Below are 20,018 nucleotides of genomic sequence, written 5' to 3'. Positions count from 1 at the left end.
AAGAAGCCAACGTTTGTTGAAGTCATACATCCAGCAACATGGCCAGAGTTTCTGGATTGCGACATCTTTTCATATGAAGCCCTGAGGATGTAAATTAGGTAACGTTTTGTCATATTCTAAAGCTCACGTGTGTGTTTGTTAGTGTTTTTTGAAAGTAAAGTGAAATCCAGCTGTACTTCATACGCAAAAACCTGAGGAAGTCAAACACTGCATGATCTCACTTATATGTAGAATCTAAAAACACGGATCTCAGAGAAGCACAGAGCAGAACGGTCGTGGTCAGGGGGCTGGGGCATGAGAGAAATGGACAGGTCAGCCGAGTGCATGCGCAGCTCACACCGCTGTTGCTAGGCTGGCCCCCAAGCTCCCTTTCAGAGAGGAAAGGAAGGCCGAGAGAAGTTAGAGGAGTAATTGCAGGCTACTCAGCTGAGCAGATGAGCAGGGAGTCCACCCTAGGTCAGAAATTTACCTCCCTGAAGTGTCCGTTATTTCTCTCCAGTTTATGAAACCTCGAGCAGAGGCCTTCTGGGCAGGCACAGGGTGGGGAGCCATCGCTCCTTCCTAAAGCACTTTCCTCCGGGCTCTGGTAGCAGCAGGCAAGGCAAACGAATGACTGGGGTTGTTGGTCTTGCAGACCATTTCTTCAATGGAAGGCTTGGGGCGTCCCTTGTGGTTGTCATATGAACTGCGGGCCCAGGCTTGGGCCCAGACAGGCGGGCAGCAAGGTGCAAGCCCTGTGCCAGCCAGACATGCCATATACGAGTGAGTAAGTAGCTCTTTTGATATTCAGCCCACTGGCCTGTGAGCTGGGTGTTCTCAGCTTGTGTTAAAGATGAGAAAACAGAGCTGAAGTCAGAGTTTATCCATGGAAAGAACATTGAAGCTGGGCCCTTAGGCCTTGTTCCCTGAGCGACTGGTGTGCAGACTTCCCCTCCTGCCTCTGAATTAGCAATGGCTTTTCAAGTCAGACCTTCAACTAAGCTTTGGAACCGAGGAGTCATTTTTGGACTTTATTAAGGGCTTCCCAGTTTTATTAAACCCAATACTTCCAAAAACATTATCATCTCAACATTTCATTAACAGAAAATTATTAACGAGATATTATATTTCCATTTTCATACTAATTTTTAAAAAATCTGCTACATATTTCACACTTAAGTCACATAGCTATTGAAACTGTAACTGAAACCAAGGTGCGGCTGCCTGCTCCAACAAAAGCCAAACTTGTGAGACAGGTGCTGGCCAGAAAAGAGGGCTCCGTGGAATGAGCACCAGCCTGTGAACTGCAAGTTTGCTGGTTTGAAAGGTTGCTGGTTCGATTCCCTGTCAGGACACATGGCTGGGGTTTGCAGGTCAGATTCCCTGCTGGGGGCGTGCAAAAGGCAACCAATCAATGTTTGTCTTCCTCTCTTTCTCCCTCCCTTCCCCTTTCTCTAAAAATAAATTTAAAAACCTTGAAAAAAAAGTTTAAGAAAAAGGAAAGAGGTTTATTCAGGAGTCGACAGACCTGAGAAGATAGGAGGCTCATGCCTCCAAAACCATCTCAAAAGCTCAGGTGCCCAAGCCGGGTCACGAAGGTGAGCATGGGAAGCCGGGAACTAGGGAATTTCTGGCCACATGCAGCTTCTCAGCTCTGCTCTTGGTGGTTTCAGCGTCCTCTCCAGCATGTGTCATCATGGTGTTTCGCCGCCTCGTCCGCAGTTGCACTGCTGGAATCTGGAAACGAGGTGCAGGCAGCGTCTCTGTCGGTTCTGATACGTGCATCGCGGATGCTTGTCCAGTTTCTTGCGGTCGAGGTCATTTCTTGGTTAAGCAGGAACTGCAACTGCTGATGTCTACAAAATGCTTACAAGGAAACACTTAATACAGGAATCTTCTATGAGTTTGTTAGTACAGCTTCTTCTGTAATTACCATCTGATGAGTATATCATGTCTATTTCAATCACTGTTACAAGGAGAGCCATAATTCAAAGGCTCCACAGCCACATGTGGCCAGTGACGACTCTCTTGGACAGTGCAGCTCTAGACATTGTCATATTGAAACCACAGTTCCTGACACCTGCCTACTGGCACAAGTTTAAGTCATCAGCCCAAGGTGTTTAGGACTGAGTCTGGTTTCGTTATTTCCTCTTCACTGAGGTCACCAACCGTCATCACCACCTTCTTGTATGTGGTCTGTGTTTAATGCCTGCCTTCCCCCACAACGGAAGCACCATGCATACGGGGACTGCATCCATCCCCTGCTGTGCCCTCACAGCAAACCATCAACTCTCAGCAAAGATGTGTCATCAACTGCCTGCCCAATTAGGGGAGAAGCGGCTACTTGCTCGGCACCCACCCTGAGCCGGGCACCTAGTTACCTTACCACTGCAGTCACCAGAGGGACCTGCAGTCACACATATATTATAGAACACAACACCAGCCTGGCAGGGGAAGCCACTTGCCCAAGGCCACCATGTAGTGAGTGTCCAGGTGAGACTAGGAGCCAGGCCTGGCCGGTTCTCACGCCTTGTGCCTCCACCTCGCCAGGGTGGTCTCTGCTTTCAGTTTCCATGTCAGAGCGACGGTGGTTATCTGGTCAAGCTCTGATCTTTGGGACAGCCCGTGCTTCCCAAGGTGGTCGGCATCCAGCCCTGAAATCACAAGGGGGTGGTGTCGTCTTGGTGACTGCACAGCAGTGCCAGGGGGTGAAAAACACAAGGGCACAGACACTGAGTGCAGGGGCCTGAGGGTGCGAACCGCAAAACTCAGGGGCAGGCAGGAGAGGGGAGCAGCACCCGAGGCTGGGCCACCTCCATGCAGCCCACTGAGTGCCACCCTTCCTCTCTCTTCAGAGGTGACTGCCCCCTCATTTTCCTGTCTCAGCATGAACGGAGCAGTGGGGAGAGTGACCAGGCGTCGAGACACAATGGGATGACAGACCAGAAGTGTGACAAGCAGGAGTGTGGCCAAGAGTAGAGAAAGGCAAACACCTGTCTTCAGAAGAACAAATGCCTGACTTGAAAGGACCTCTGAGCAGTTGGCTGAAAGGGATGTTCTGAGGGAATACTGATGAGAACAGGTCATGAATTCACCAAGCACCTGCTCTCTCACAAGAGGGAGCCCTGTGCAGGCAGAACTGAGCTGTGCACCTCAAATAGCCTGATGGACACTCCGGACAAGTCCCGCCTTGCTCGGCTTCTGCCTGGGACAGAAACAGGCAGCAACGAGAATGACATTGACTCCTCAAGTTTGCAAATACAGGGAAAATGATCAAATGCAAGGGTAGAGAAGGGATCTGCCTACAACGGAGGGAGGCAGCGATTGGAGGGAAGAGGGGGACACGGAAGCTAGAGGAAGGTCAGAAGGCCTGGTGGGTGGGGAAGCATGAGATCCCGAGGTCCGCGGGCTGGCCCTCCAGTGCCCTAGGGACTATCCAGGGGCCCATTCAGGTTCTGGGTAAGAGATAAGGCCGCAGGCAGGGGGCTGACTTCAATCCTATATGGTATGGATTTTTCATAGGAGGCCCAATGGAAAAGTTGTTTGAACCCCTCTGAGAGCTGCCTGAATTCAGCTTTGTGTAGAGTATCTCTGTCCCAGACGTCGGCTTTGGAGACAGCAGTGGCATGGCCACAGAGGAATATCCACTCAGGTTATAGCGGGGCTGGAGAACCCGTTAGGAGAACCTTCAGAAATCCCCCTCCCTCGCAGACAGCCTGCACACCGAGGGTTCTAGAAACTGCTCATGCCTCTCTGTTTTTATCAGCCCTTGCTATTTCCTAATCCTCCACACACTCAGGGTAACTGATGCGGAAGAAGCACAGAAGCACGCACAGGCTGACGCAGGGTCTCACCACGGGACTTCATTGGGAGTTTCACTGTGAGTAAATGGCACACCTCAAGTCTTCTTCCCACGGACAGTTAGAGACCTGCCTAGATAGACTGATAGTGGCCATCAAAAACTATTTACAAACTGCTATTTGACGTTCCCCACAACGATGTGAAAACAGGCTCTGGCTGGCTGAAAGGCCAAGCTTCATGTGTTGTGCCTCAGTTTCCTGCTCTGCACAGTGAGGAGATACTCCAGGACCTCTTTAGCTCCAAACAACCAGCGTGCTTGCCCTGGCTACCCAGTTCTAGCAGATTTATACAATTTTCTTGTGGATACACTACATGGAGCCGTGAGCTGGGACTGGGGTGGGGGTGCAGAACTTTGGATCTCAGAGATTCAGTCTGGAAGCTTCCTGGAACACACCTATGTAGTATCCTGGGAGGATGGGAGACTGTGGGCCAAGGGGAGGGAAAGAGAAATGAAATAAAGGAGAAAAGAAGCAAACAGACCACAAGAACATCTAGAAGCACCATCCTGCAAAAGAACACATAAGATGCTGGATAACTTTTTAAACACACCCTTTAAAATATGGCAGAAAGGTTAGGGAAATCCTCTGAGGCCAGAATGCAAATCCAGAGGTGAGGGAAGGCTGCAGCCTGCATTGCCTGGGGCCCCTGTACTCCCTCAGGCAAAGAGCCTGGTCTTCTCGGGTCACCCCTGCGTCAAGGACGGTGGAGACAGAGTCCGGGCTGGGAAGGGTGGGAGTGTTGCCTGAGGCCTGTACAGAGCCTGTACCCTCAAATGGCAGCCCCTTCAATGCCTGTCTTAGCTCCTTCCTTAGAAAGCAGAGTCTGCAGCAAAGCCTGTATTGTAATACCATACTGGGATATGTAATTCAAGGGAACAAGGTGAAGGAAAAAGGGAAGCGAGGCTGGAGAGAGGGAAATCAAATGCAGAGCGGTGCATTACCAAGCTGGCCACAGCTTCAGGAGACAGTACTGCTGGCCGCTGCTCACGTGGCCACGCCTGCTAACCACCCATAGAGCCACTGCCTCTTGGAGCAGTCAGCTGCGGGGCAAAGGAAAAGAATTTGATCCTCAGGTCCTTCTCTTCTCCTATGTCTCAGGTCAACATTTCTCCCATGAGGCATTAATTTCCTTGCACTTTTGGGCTGTGTAACCGGGGCACTTTGACTAGCCACTGGGAAAGCCAGAGGCTCTGTGGACACAAGTAAGTTAGAACCAGAGCTGCCATGTCTGTTGGTGCTCGTGGGCATGACGGAGCTCGCCTTCATCCTGGGCACCCCAGGCTAGGGAGACGGCAGCTTGGACTTTACAAGGGTGTAGATTGCATGAATCACCACTGGGGGGTGCTCTGGCTGGGAAGCAGTCAGCGTTCAGAGGCGATGTTGAGGTTAGAAATGTCCAAGCCCCTAGAGAATTTTTACGAGTTGATTTGAACCCAAACAACAATAGCTGGAAGCAGAATCTCAAAAATGGACTAAGAAAAAAAACGCGTCAGAGAATGGGAGTTTTGCAGTTTATTTTATACATTAGAATAAAAAAAAGGAGGCATGGAGAGGATTACCTGAAACCCTGCTGGGGGAACTTGACTTGGAAAATTTTTAGTTTTAAGTAATAGTTAATAAGCGTAGTAATTCATGCATGTAAAAAGCTATTATTTCAGGACCTGAAGGTATGACCCACCCTGACTCCAGGAGACCACAAACAATTCAACGTCTGGGCCCCAGGCGGACTGCCAACCATCAAGAAGGAAGCTGAGCAATTGTATTCCAAGGAGAGACTTCCACACCCAGAACGCAGGTGAAGACCACCACCCAGGAGAAAGATAAGAGTCACAGTCAACAAGTGAAAAAACGCTGCAGCTTTCATTTTTTCTCTGACCTTTTTCTGAATTCCAAACGCCTTACCTCCACTTCTCTTCTCCTTATAAAAAGGGTTGGTTTAAAATGGAAAGTAAAAGAGTCTTTTCTGGTACAAAACCCACCGTCTTCCAAGATCTCCGACCAGCTGAATAAAGTGCCCATAAGGTTTCAATCCCTGTCTCTGCTTATTGGTCCTGGGAGTGACAGGTGGCATGAACACTGACTTTTCTGGTTTCATATCGTTGGGCATTTAGGTTGCTTCCATATCTTAGATATTGTAAATAATTCTGCAATGCAATGAAGAGAGAGTGCATAGTGCTCTTCAAATTAGCATTTTTATTTCTTTCAATAAATACCCAGAGGTGGAATTTCTTGGTCTTATGGTAGTTTTATTTTTAGTTTTTTGTGGTATCTTCATACTGATTTCCATAATGGCTGCACCAATTTATAGTCCCACCAATGGTGTGTGAGATTTCCCACTTAACCATTCTTGCCAACACTGGTCACTTGTTGACTTTCTGAAGATAGCCTTTCTGATAGGTGTGAGGTAGTATCTGATTGTGGTTTTGACTTACATTTCCTGATGATTACTAGTGTTGAGCACCTTTTCACATATTTCTTGGCTGCCGGTATGTCCTCTTTGTAGAAATGTCTCTTCATGTCCTCTGCCTGTTTTTTGATCAGAATGTTTACTTTTTGGTTACCAAGTTGTATGAATTCCTGATGTATTTTGGGTGTTAACCCCTTCTTGGATATGTTTTTTTGCAAATACTTCCTTCCATCAGTAGGCTGTCTATTTATTTTGTTGATTGTCTTCTTCACTGCGTAGAAGCTTTTTAGTTTGATGTAGTCCCAATGATTTATTTTTGCTTCTGCTTTCCTTGCGTGAGGGGACATATCTAAAAAGATATTTATTAATAAATGCTATTTTAATGGATAATATTTCATCACAGAAGTCTCTAACTTTATTTAACCGCTTCCTTATTTTGGAATTGGAATTTGGGTTGATATCATTTTTTCTATTGTAAATAATGTAAAAATACAATTAAACGTAAATATTTTCTAAACATGCCTCAACATCTCCTCATGACTTTTAGACTCCTCAGACATGCCAAAATCGAAATGACACACCTGTTAGCTGTCCTTTTGATACGGGCCTGGTGCGGGGGCGGGGCGGCGCGGGTACGGGAGAACCTGGGTGGATGCTGCCCGAGGTGATGGGAAACTAGCTGGCTTGGCACAGGCCTCCACACCCCGGGGTGGGGACACGGCACTGGGAGGTGCAGATCTGCCAGTCGAGGATGAGATTGGCTGAGAAGCTGGGTGCCTCCGGAGTGCAACGAATTATGGGCCAGAAGACTTAAACAGAAGGAGGGCAGAGGCTCTCACTCTCTCTTCCTCGAAGCTGCCTGGGCGATCATGCCGCAGCTGCCTGCGTTTCCCAAAGGACAGTATTTTGAAATGGGAGCAGGAACTCTGGGCACCAGCTGGGACTAGCCTGGCCTGGCCTGGCCTGGCCTGGCAGATGGGAATGGGGTTGTTTTTCTTTGGGTGTTCTGGAGGGGATGGGCTCTGAGGCAGAAGCCTGCTGCTCTTCCAAAATTGTGTAGCTTTTGTATCTTATGTTGTTTTAGTTTGTAAACAAATCTTACAGAAATGAGATAATTAAAAACTAACAGAGGGACTGATAGGGGAACTCAAGAGTTAAAGATTTTAGCCTTAGTTAATAGGCTTAATGATCAATGCCTGCCGAAAGGTGTTATTACAAAATTGTGTAGCTTTTGAATGAACACTGCTTTCCTTTTTCACCAAATCTTTGCCTCTGGAATTTTGCCTCGAGGCAGGCGGCAGGCAGCAGGACCCCGCTTGCTGTTCGGCATCACTTTCATAGGAAGTTATGCCAGGGTGTGCTTCAGCAACGCAGAGAGGACACCAAGGAACCAAGGTGTGGAGTCCAAGAAACAGGAGCTCCAGTAGGAGGATAGAGAAGGAAAATCCAGGGATATTCATTGTTGCATAAAAAGCAGATTGGGGCAGGAGAAACGGGAATGAGCAGGGCTGGGTAGGGTAAGAGAGGATGGGGAAGGAACCAATGAAACACTGGGCATTTGGAGAATCACTGAAAGCCACGGGGCAGATCTATAGGAACATGTGGGAAAAAATTAACTATAGGCACAAAGAAAGCTCAAAAAATAAAACTTGGAAGATCATAAAATGTGGATGCAAAAGGGGTCACTCGCTAAACCTGACAAGCTCATGGGAGGCCTCTATGGTGGGCCTTACAAACTCAGAGACCTAAACTACATAGGATTATCAGAAATTGAAATTTCCTAACTAAAAGCTGGTTGTGGGCGATAGTCATGTCCTAGGCTGGTATCTTCCTTGACAAGGGTCAATGTTTACATTTACTGAGCCTGTCTATTGTTTTGGGGGTTTTTTGTACTTACAGTGACATACCTTTGAAATGTTAGAGTAATCCCTTTTTCCAAACCCCTCAGGGCACAGCCTCCCACTAGAGCTCAAGACCAAGAACTCCTCATTGTCCTCTTATTCTCCTGCATACCATCTTGGTGCTGAAAATGCTAACAAGACAGGAGAGTAAGAAGCTAAGAACATTTCTTGGCAAGTGGAATAGGGAAACAGACAGATAGCTGAATAAACTGCCAGATACAAAAGCTCACCTCCCCAGAGACAACATCTAGGCCTTAGCTGTATTTCAGCTCCAGGCCCAGAAAAGCAACAAAAACAGATGGCAATGCCAAAACCAACTACAATGACTAAAGACCCCATCACTGACCAATCAGTGGAGACCACCACCCTGAAAGGCCATACCTGAGGAACTGATGTATATTCTACTGAAATTCTCCCCTGGGACCTCCCCTAAGATTCCTGTCTGCAAGACAGAGGACACTCCGGGGAGCAGCCCATGCCACTCCCTTTCCCATCTTCGCCCCCCCTCTTCTTTCCCCCAGGCATGTGTCTCCTAAACTCTAAGGCAATGGGCAGCTGGCAGCTTGTCCCAGGCTAATCCCCTGCACCTGTCCCCAAGGCCTCTTCTCTTATTTCCCAGCGAGCTAAGGCAGCCCAGCCTGGGCTCTCCTGTTGCTTCTTCTACACCATGTCCTTCCTTGTTTCGCTGTCCCCACCTTTAATAAATGTACCCTCATAGTCCTCTGGACTCAGGTTGTGAAATCTTTCCTACACGAAGAACCCACACACCACAGCTAGCCCTGGGCAGACCCGCTTAGGGCCAGGCCCCTGTCCTGTAACATTAATTGTTAACTATCTGACAGCCATCAATGTAAAAGAAGTTATATCTACCCATTTTATTTTTTATCTAGTCTCAGAGATTTCCTGACTTTGCTTTTTCCCGCTCCCTAATCTATCACCAATGGATTTCATGAATCACCCTTTCGTCTTTCCCCCTTGATTCTGAGGTATAAAGTAAGTGGTAAACTGCCATTTTCTAGAGTATTTTCTCAATCCATTGAGACCGCTTCCTGGTAATTTTCATCAGTTTGGCTCAAAAAAACTCATAAAAAATTCTTCACAGGTTTGAATATTTCTTACATCAAAAAAGAAAAAAAAAAGAAAAAAAGAAAGGGGGGAGAAAAAATAGCTTAAGAAAGGAAACGTAATGCTTTTTAATTATTTTAAGTTATAATTATTTTGAGAGGGCGAAAGAAGGGAGAAATGTAAGAGAACTAAAAACCTCAACCATCTATCTCAACAGGAAATCAATAAAATGTAGAAGCTGTGAATTGAGAAGTAGCAGGATAAGCATACTATTTAGAATTTTTAAAAATATAGTTTATTGATTATGCTATTACAGTTGTCCCGATTTCCGCCCTTTGCCCCCCTCTGCCCAACACCCCCTCTTCCCTCCAGCAATCCTCCCCCTTAGTTCATGTCTGTGGGCCACACATATAAGTTCTTTGGCTTCCCCATTTCCTATGCTGTTCTTAACCTCCCCCTGTCTATTTTGTACCTACCAGTTTGTGCTTCTTAATCCCGGCACCTTTTCTCCCATTCTCCCCCTCCCCCTCCCTACTGATAACTCTCCAAATGATCTCCGCATGTATGATTCTGTTCCTGTTCTGCTTGTTTGCTTAGTTTGTTTTTTAGATTCCCTTGCTGATAGTTAGGATTTTGTTGCCATTTTAATGTTCATAGTTTTGATCTTTTTCTTATATAGTTCCATTTAACATTTCATATAATAGTATCTTGGTGATGATGAACTGCTTTAGCTTTATCTTCTGTGGGAAGCACTTTATCCCTTCCATTCTAAACGATAGCTTTGCTGGACAGGGTAATCCAGGTTGTGGGTCTTTGCTTTTCATCACTATGAATACATTTTGATGGTAGGTACCAGAGAGGAAAAACAGCTAAAAGTATTTTTGGCGGTTTTTTCCTGGGGTGGGGGACTAATGTGGGGACTGGGGACAAAAAAACAGCTCTATTTTATTATTAACATTTGGCAGTTTAATTTTTTGCTTTTATTACTGAGATAGAAAAAAAGCATATTATAATTTTAAAATCTCGTACACACCAGCTCCCCTCCCTTCAGGAAAAACATATTAATTGAACTTTATATGTTTCATAGGTCAGAAAGCTATTTTTATTTCTTCTCTGATGTTTATTCGGAAATAAAACTAATTTGATGTTCTCAATGAACCCTCTGACTCATACCTAGAAGAGTGTTAACATTTATGACCTCAGAGATTTTTCTAGATTTTTCCTGTTCATGGTAAGTACTTTGTAATTCTCCTTTCCTTGAATACCTACGTCCTGGCAGTTTTCAGGGCTGGAGAAAATGCCCATTCTACACCAGGTAGTGGGCATATAGTGTTTTGGTAAGAGTTTGAGATATGACTTAGTTATAAGACGGTTGGTTAGGATGAGGGCCCCATTAAAAAAGAAACAACAAGCCAAGGCAGAGTCCCCTGGCCCTAGCACAGAAAACCGAAACTTCATTGCAGTTTCAGCTCCTTCCAGGAACGCGTCCTTGAATGGATTTTTGTTCATTTATAGTTCTGAGCTGTAGCGGTGTCACAGGTGGGCACAAGTGACCAGGTTCTTGGTGACTGCGGACAAAAAATTGAACCAAACACTCAGATTTTATAGCAGAAAGTGAGAGAAAGCAGATTTATTAAGCCACACAGAACATGGGAGCATGCCAGCTCTGAGCCCAGCGGAGCAGAGCTGAGCAGAGCTGAGCAGAGCTGAGCAGAGCCTAGCAGAGCTGAGCAGAACCTAACAGCCCTGACCTCAGGGGCTAGAGAGCTTTTATTCTTACAGGGCGGGTCTCTCCTGGCTAGTTTTGGCAGGGCTTTTATTGTGCATGCACAAGTAGTTACGTTACTTTAAAGTTACTGTGCATGTGGTCTCCCATGATTTCCTTGATTGGCTACTGGGAAGGGGGTCCCATAATACTAATTTATTATAATGTTCTGGTTATAAATGAAGCAGGGGGCATGTAGCATCTTCTGGTCAGGTGCACTCCTGATTTACTAGGATTCAGTGCTTTTCCAGAAAGCGGGAACTACCAGTCTTTGAACAGGGTCTCCGTCCTTTATCCTTGTTCTGTATCTTAGTCCTGGGGCACCTCTGGAGGTTCCTCCTTCCTGACTATCTCCTGCCTCAGCAGGTCCCCCAGTGTTCCCTGAAGCCTAACACTTTCATCAAGTTTTGGTGCTCAGGCAGCTGAGTTTGAACTGATCTTGCCATTTATTAGCTCTGTGACCTTGGCCAAGTTATCTAACAGATTTAAACTTCTGCTTACTGGCCAGGCTGGTGTGGCTCAGCAGATTGAGCGCCAGCCTGTGAACCAAAGGATTGCTGGTTCAATTTTTAGTCAGGGCACATGTCTGGTTTGTGGGCTGGGTACCCAGTGGGATGTGCCCAAGAGACAGCCATATGTTGATGTTTCTCTCCCTTTATTTCTTCCTCCCCTCTCACTCTGAAAAATAAACAAATAAAATGTTTAAAAAAAAAAAAAAACCCAAACAAGAAAAACTTCTGCTTCCTCATTCACAAAAGGGGGATAATCATAATGCCCCTGTTTTTTAGAGTTTTGATGAGGATTAAATGGGACAACATGTGTAGTGATAATGTATGGAGCATTTACTTGGATTGGTCAATAAATGAGCTATGATCACTATTATTTCTAAGAACAATGTTGATCCTATACAAATCACCTGTATATGCAGTTAGCATAAGTGGTACTGAAAATAATATAACACACTACAAAATAATATATCATGGGGTTGATGTCAAATAGACTGTAGCTCAGGCCTCAGCAGAGTTACCTGCCTTCTAGAGGATTCAAGTGAGATGCCTAAGCACCCATTGGGGCTTATGTTGGTGGGGACCTAACACCTCTATGTCTAGGATGATGAGACAACTTGCTGAGATTTCTGAAATTTGATGAATAGAATTTCAAAACCAACTTTCATCTTAAAGCCACATAAATAGCATATACAATGCCCATATAATGTCCATGATATAAAGAGTTCCTCTATGTCAATAAGAAAAAGTCAACAGAATAGTAAAATGGGCAAAGGGAATGCCTGGAGAAATAGAACAGATTCATACCTATATGAAAAGATTCCCAACCTCTACTATTCAAAGAAATAGAAAAATTGTAAATAATATAACTGGTTGTGTTGGTGTCTAGGAAACGAATTGATATTGGTGTTTGTTTAAATTAAGCTTTTTATTTTGAAATAATCATAGATTAACATGGATTTTAGGTAATAATACAATGGGATACTGTGTACCATTTACCTAGTTTTTCCCAATAATGTCTCGCAAAACTGTAGTATATGATCACAACCAGAGTACTGACACTGATACAGTCAAGATACAGAACAATTCCTTCACCATAATGACCTGTAACGTTGCCTTTCTAAACTCACACTCAGGAGTGGGACACGAATGGAATCATTCAATATGCAAACTTTGGGGATTGGCTTTTTTTTTTTCACTTAGCCTAATTCTCCAGAAATTCATCCTACTTGCAATGTGGTCCTTTTAACTGCCACGTGGTACTGCATGGTACGTACCACAGTTTAGCCTTCTACTCATGGAAAGTCCATTGTGTTGTTGGGGCTATTGTAAATAAAGCTACTATAAACATTCCTTTCAGGTTTTTGTGCAAACTTAAGATTTCACTTCTCATTTTCAAATGCCTAGAAAAACAGTTGCTAGGTTGTATGGTAATTGCATGTTTAGTTTTTTTTAACTTTAATAAAATGCCAATTTTGTCAAGGCCGTTGTACCATTTTACATTTGTACCAGCCATGTAAGTTTCTCCATATCCTTACAAACATTAAAAAACTTTACCTATTTAGATGGGCACACCATGGTATCCCCACTGTGGTTTTAATTAGGATTTTCCTATGGTTCAGTGATGTCAACCATCTTTTCATGTACTTATTTTTTTTGGCATTTTTAATTTAGGTTTGTTTTACGTCAGTTTAATGTTAATTCCATGCTGCGTTTCCATAAGAACAATACAGGCTTTCTATGTGTGGCTCCAGTCAGATAGCCAGTTGTACAAATTAGCTTCAAGTTACGCATACTGAACAAAAGGGGTTGAACGAGTGAAGGAGTTAGGGATGGAGGATGGGGGCAGGAGAAGAAACAAAGAACTGAACACACATGCAGGCTTTTCCATACAACCTTCAACATTAACCTGCTTCAAAGGGAGAATAACAGCAGGCAAAGCCACGGATTGTTGAACTGTTACCAGCACCATGCTTTTCAGCCACCATTTCAGCAGAGTTGGAAGCACTTTTTACAGCACAACCATTACGAAACCTCCCTGAACAACATTTCACCACCTCAGGCTAACACCCAATTAATTTTAAACATTGGTATAAAATTCAATTTAAACGATTAGAAAAAGGAAAAATGATATATAAGAACCTAAAATCTAGGAGCAGTAAAATCCACAGAAATTCATTCTTGCCTTTAAGAACTTTTGAAAACTGTTTTGGTTTTTTTTTTTTTTTTTTTTTTTTGAAAAAAGGGCAGGAACCCAAATTCTGAGACCAAATGTAAAAGTCAGAGACTTGGTGGTTCTCAGTAACAACAGGGAAATCTCCAAGGTGGGGATGGGAAGGAGAGGGGTGGTCAGAGACGGTTTCTCTTGCTGGGTTTTATGTCTCACTGATTTTCATCTGCTGTGTCCTGCAGTGCTTCTTCATTCTGCTCTTTATCACCACCCTACATGTCTGAGGTCCTAGTGTCAGGTTATCATATAATAACTGCATGGTAAGTTTAAGTCCTTATGGCTTTCTTCACTCAGCATATTGGTGTTGCCATTTCACCATTAAAAGCTGCTTTTGCAAACCTGCAGACATGGTCAGGGGAATTAAGAATGTCATAGTAGAGCCCTGACTGGTGTGGTTCAGTGGGTTGGGCATTGTCCTGCAACCCAAAAGGTTGCAATGTTCAATTCCCAGTCAGGGCACATGCCTGGGGTATGGACCAGGTCCCTGGTGGAGGGCGTACGAGAGGCAACTGATTTATGCTTCTCTCACACATCAAAGTCTCTCTCCCTGTCTTTCTCCCTCTCTTTCTCTCGCTCTAAAAATAAATCTAAAAAAAGTTTTTAAAAGATTTTCATAATAGAATATAGAAAAGTTGAGAGTAAGACCTAAGCAAATAGGCGTTTTGTCATTGCAATACTGAAAGGGAACCCAGGTTCAGCTTTCTGCCACCACAAAAATCCCAACTCATGAGACAGGTGCTCATTGGAAGGAAGGTGATTTATTCGAGTGCCAGCATTTCAAGTAGTTGATGGCAGTGGGTGGGGGGGACTCCTGTCCTCAAAAACTCATCTTGACAACTTTGATCAAGGCAGTGATTCTTCCAGGGAGTTGATGGGAATTCAGTAAAGGGAAGCTCCTTGGGGGAGCGCAGACACGTAGTTTCTCTTTTGAGAGGGGAATGGGAGTAAGGGGAGGGGGCCGAAGGAGGAGTCTTGCAGCTTCTGCTGAGGTTACTCTCTTCATTTTGATGTTATCTCTCAATTTGCTTCAATCAGACATCTGTGGCTTTACTCCGGCTGAGCATTCCCCTGAGTGCAAGGAGAACTCAGCCAGAGTTGAAAGCACAGGGCTGACTTTTATTTGTTACAGAATATATAACTTTGATTACTAGCTGGGAGGTACTGAGTCATGGTTACAAGTTAACATTTTAGGACAGGCAGAGAATTTTATGAGGAGCAAGAAGAGGAAAAGCAAAGCAAAGAGATCAGGGGAGGGGTTGGGGGGTTGTGGTCATGGGTATCCTTGCTGGTCCCCCCGTGGGTCTTCAGGGCCAGTGTCCTTGAGTTGGCCATCTGATTTTTGTTAGCTTAGCATTATTCCAAAGTCAGGCTGTTTCTTAGGTTTACATAGGGAACAGAACATGTTGATTCTCGTAAAGTATACTTAGAAAAGAAACTTTTAATATGTAAACTCTAGTTGTGAGAGAAAAATCAGGTCGGAGTGACAAGCTGGGTTTAATATTTATTAAGATTAAAATGGGTAGCTTTCGATACGTGTAGTGTATTCATGCTATTCCATTACATATTCCCCATTGCAATAGCACTAACAGCTTTATAAGCCGCTCAGCTGTTCCTGCAGCTGCCTTCCTGTCATTTCCTGTGGCCAATTCCTCCGGATCCTTGTGGCAATCCCCTTTCATTTTATAACAGAAAACCCTGGGCTCACCAGTGTCAGCTGCTGGAATGAGGTGTTTGTTCGGTACATCCAGAATGTCACAACAGGTTAACGTTAGTTCCATCTCAACAGTTTGCCTGTATCCCCAAGTCATTTTTAGTTTGTCTTTTCCGTCCTTGTTTTCTTTCTGTTCAATGGTGCCGATTATTCTCTGGGGGGCTCTTCTAGCTCCAATCACATTTCCATGGGCAACTGAGAGGAGGTTTCTTTCTTCAGCTGTCAACTCCCCGTCCACCCCAGCTGCTTTCTTCATTGAGTCCACCATTTCTTCGTATTACTCCGCCCGACGGCCAGCTTTGGTGGTGCACTAGGTCCTCCCATCGTGGATAGTGGCTGCGGCCCCGGCGGGGTTGCAGGGTGGGTGGAAGTGGGGAGCATCCCTGACGTGCTCAGCCTCTCACTCCCCCATTGGAGTGGCAAGTATGGCGGCACCTCAGTCCTTCCTGTGCTTTGTAGCCATCTATTCATTCACTTTGGTGATGTCTCTTCGTGTCTTTTCCCCACCTTTTAATTGGGCTGTGCGTTTTGGGAGTTCTTTATATGTTCTAGATACCAGCCCTTCATTGGACACATAGGATTTACAAATATCCCCAGCCCCCTCAGAGCTTGCCTGTTCTTTCCCCCACAGTCTTTTATAGAGCAAAAGTCTTTTATTGTGATGAAATCTTATTTTTCAATTTTTAAAAATTGTGCTTTTAATAAAAAGGAAAAACAGAATTGCAACCATAATAACATGTAACCATAATAGCAAAAACAAAAACAAAAACAAACCAACCCTTTCCCCCCCAAAACCCCCCCAAAAACATGAAAAAGAAAGAAAAAAAAACAACAGATGATCAAATGACAATCTTACATTATTTTTACATCTTCTAAATGCTGAAGTCATCTAATGATTTCTCTTACAGGACACACTTATGTGATAAATTCAAGTCAGCCTTCCCCAGATTTTAGTTTTTAAAATGTTTTATTTCAATGATTAGAAAAATAAGTTTTATTTATTGCATGTATTTATTTTGATCATATACTTCTTTCATTGGCCCTATTAAAGTAGAAATTATTAGTATTCATATATTCATTAATCATTGCTATTTCATACTTAAAATGTGCGGAGACCTTGCTAAACCCAAAGGTGTCATTCTTTTTAGCAAGAATGCAGGCTGGCACATTTTGCTCAGTACCCACCATTTTCTGTAAGTCCAGAGATCACTTGCATCCTTTCAAACAAAAAATTTTGCTTTTGATATCAGGTCTTAAGGACTCCTTGCCTAGCCCTACATCCTAAAGTTTTTCCTGTTTTTTTCCTAAATGTTTTATAGCTTTACATGTAAGTCTGTGATGCATTTTAAGTGAATTTTCCATAAAATATAAGGTCTAGCTTCGGATTTATGTTTTTTTGCCTATGGATGTTCAGCACCATTTGTTGAAAAGATTGTCCTTCCTCCATGGACTTGCTTTTGCACCCTTGTGAAAAATCAGCCAGGTGGACTTGTGTGGCTCGTGCTCTAGTTCTCTAATCTGTTCCATTGTTCTGTGTCCCTTCGTCCACCAACACCACACAGTTTTGATTACTGTAGCTCTGTAAGTCTTGAAATCAGTTTCTTCTTCTTTTCCCCACCTTGCCCTTCTTTTTAAAAATTGTTTCTGATTTTTCCAGTTCCTTTGTCTCACCACATAAAATTTAGAATATCAGAGTTAAACAGGCTTCAAAAACAGAATTGGAAAGCATTCCCTCCTATATTCTAAAAGAGATTGTTTAGAATACTGCTTCTTTCAACATTTGGTAGAATTCTCCAGTGAAACCATCATGGTCTGATGTGAATGTCAACAAAAGTCATCATGGTTCTAGTTTCTTAATATGGAGTGTTAAAATTATGAATTCAATTTGTTTAATAGTTACAAGGTCATTTCCTATTGGGTGGGTTGTAGTTTGTGTTTTTTGAGAAATTAGCCCTTTTTTTTCTAAGTTATCAAATGGATGTGTGCACAGTTGTTTGTAGCGTTGCCTTGTTATCTTTTTGCTGTCTTCTGTGTCTGTAGTAATACCCCCTGTTTCATTCCTGATGGTGATTTGTGTCTTCTTTCCCCCCTTGGTTAGCCTGGTAGAGTGTTGCCAATTTAATTCATGTTGTCAAACAACTCTATTGTTTTTCTCCTTGCCGTTTCACAGACACCTACTCTTATCTTGATAATTTCCTTCCTTCCACTTGCTTTGGGTTTTGTTTGCCCCCTTTTTTTTCTAGGTTCTTGAGATGGGAACTTAGATTATTATCTGCCACTTTCCTCTTTTCTCATGTAAGTATTTAATGCTTTAAATTGTCCTTTCAGCCTTGCTTCAAGATTCTGATGGCATAATTATTAAATATTTCATTACTGCCCCACAGGAGCCTTGGGTTCTTTCCAGGGGACTTCACTGTGTCTAGTGGGAGGAATCAGAAATAGTACATCTACTCAACTGCCCAGAAGTCACAATCTACCTGTATTAATTTTTCAGCAGGCCACTTTTCTTAACTTTTTTTATAATAGTAAGAAGAAGAGTTTAACAGAGAAGAAAGGTGTTTAGTAAACAGAGAATGCTTTTCTGTACCTGACAGCTTAAGATATAAGCAAAAACTCATTTTACAGGTGGGGAACATGCGTACCAGGGAGGCCCCAGGTTTGCAGAATGTGCATTACGAGTTTTATTTGGGATATGTAACACTTAGATGCCTCAAATGGAACTATTGAGTAGCAAGCTGCAGGTAAGTCAAGTGTAAGGAAGATCTACGGGCTAGACTAAGGAAACAAATATGGGTGTTGATGGTATTAAAGCCACGGGAATGGATGGCTGTGTCTAGTGGGGTCAACAGAGAGGAGAAGAGAACCAAGGGCTGAGTCTGGTTCTCCTGATACAGACTGAAATAGGTAAAGGATGGCAGTGTGTGAAAAAGTTAGTTTGATTTGTTGTCGTTGCTGCTGTTTTTCCAGGGAAATCAAAAGCAAGACCATCCACTGAGGAGGAGGACAGAGGAGCACAGGGGAAATGGTTGTCTGGGAGGCTGAGAGCCTGAATGGACCAGGCACATGGAATAGGATCTTCTAGAAATGGGGAATACCAGCTTGAAGTTTACTGTCAGAAACTAAATGCCACCAGATGGGAGGTTATGTGCTGCTGTGGGGTGGGGGGGGATGTGGAACGGGGGGAACGTGGGTTGGGCAGAATTGATGTTCAGTTGAGCGATCATAACAGAAAGAGTGTGGGGGGTTCGAGCCTTCCCAGAATCAGTGATTTTTCTACCTCCCCAGACCTGGGTCCTGTTTCCAATGCTGGCTGAGTTTTCACTGGTGCCATCCCTGTCACTTTGCTCCTTCTCCATATTCCTGCCCTGCTCCCATTGGCCCTCTGGGCCTCAGCCTTCTTCCTCTTCTTCCCCTCCAGCCTTCTCTTTGGGTTTCTCCTGCCCACACGCCAGCTCATCCAGAAGTTCTGGAACCAGGCCTTCAAATGGCACAGTAATAGTGACAGTTTGTATTTGACCAAGGCTCTCCTCAGCATGACAAAAAAGCAGCTTGAGCTGCTTTTTTTTAAATTAAAATTTTATTTATTTAAAATTTTTTTTATTACAATCGTCCCAGTTTTCTCTGATCGCTCTCGCCGGTCCCGCCCGGCCCCTGCTCCCACAGTCTATCCCCACCCTGTGGTCCGGGTCCACGGGGCATTTGCTGAGCCGCTTTCCTTAGAAGGCAGGCTCGCTGGAGCCGAGGAAGTTCTGCTCTGCCCGTCAGGGGTACTCTGAGCCTCACTGCCTGGTAGGTCCACTGTGAGACATGAAAGCTGCCTCTCAGCCGCTCCTTCCACTGTCTCCTGGAAGGCGCTTTTGTCCAGCAGAGGAGAGTCTGGCCCAGGTGAAAAGGACTGTGGCGGACATTAGGGTGCACCCCACCCTCATCCCGTCTCCCCCCAGACTAATTCCGCCTCCTTCTGGGGGTGCTGCTAGTAGACAGGCCCCTGCTGTCAGCCCTCTCGGGAATTGTTTGGACTAAGCAGAGATGCCTAGCCACAGGCCAAGCCCCTTCTTGGGGCAGCCTGCATGCAATGACCAGTGAATACCAGGTTATAAATGCCCGGCTTCCTTGATCCAAACGGAGACATCCCGCAAGGGTCAGAGCTCCCTGTGCAGTAAGCTGAGGCCGTCCTTGAGACCACGTCACAGCTGGACTTCTCCTTCTCCCAAGCTCTTGCCCCCCTCCCCTCCCTTCCAGAGATGCCGACCTGCCTCAGTCTTTACTGGGCTGTGTTTGAAGCTTGCTATGGGGCTGCAAAGGATTAACGGGCCTCTAGTCCATGTCAGGGTTTGACAGTGTGTGCGTGTGTTTCCTTGCTCTCTAGCAAGACTTCCTGTGTCTACAGTGATTCATTCCCTACCACAGTAGCTCTAAAAGTTGGGGAGCACTCATGCAAACCTGTCAGCAGCTGCAAGACACTGTTGTTTTACACTCTTTTTTTTCTTCTCTAGGGATCTCTCCACTAAATGCTGTCTGAGTCATGAGGCCTCCTGGGACAGTTGACATTTGACATTTCTGATGGGCTTAGCTGCCATATCTGTTGGGTGTC

The 20,018-nt window shown here is 44.6% G+C and overlaps 1 pseudogene; it reads right to left on the bottom strand.

Annotated features, from left to right (window-relative positions):
• Positions 1–13,865: 13,865 nt before the first annotated feature.
• On the bottom strand, positions 13,866–15,707 carry LOC129061085 (14-3-3 protein epsilon-like; annotated as a pseudogene).
• Positions 15,708–20,018: the final 4,311 nt, after the last annotated feature.

Source organism: Pteronotus mesoamericanus, unplaced genomic scaffold, assembly GCF_021234165.1.
Source record: "Pteronotus mesoamericanus isolate MK-2021 breed Mesoamerican mustached bat unplaced genomic scaffold, CSHL_Meso_final scaffold_54, whole genome shotgun sequence".
NCBI classification, from domain to species: domain Eukaryota; kingdom Metazoa; phylum Chordata; class Mammalia; order Chiroptera; family Mormoopidae; genus Pteronotus; species Pteronotus mesoamericanus.
Note: the sequence above shows the minus strand (reverse complement) of the source record. Positions and strands in the feature narration are given on the sequence as shown.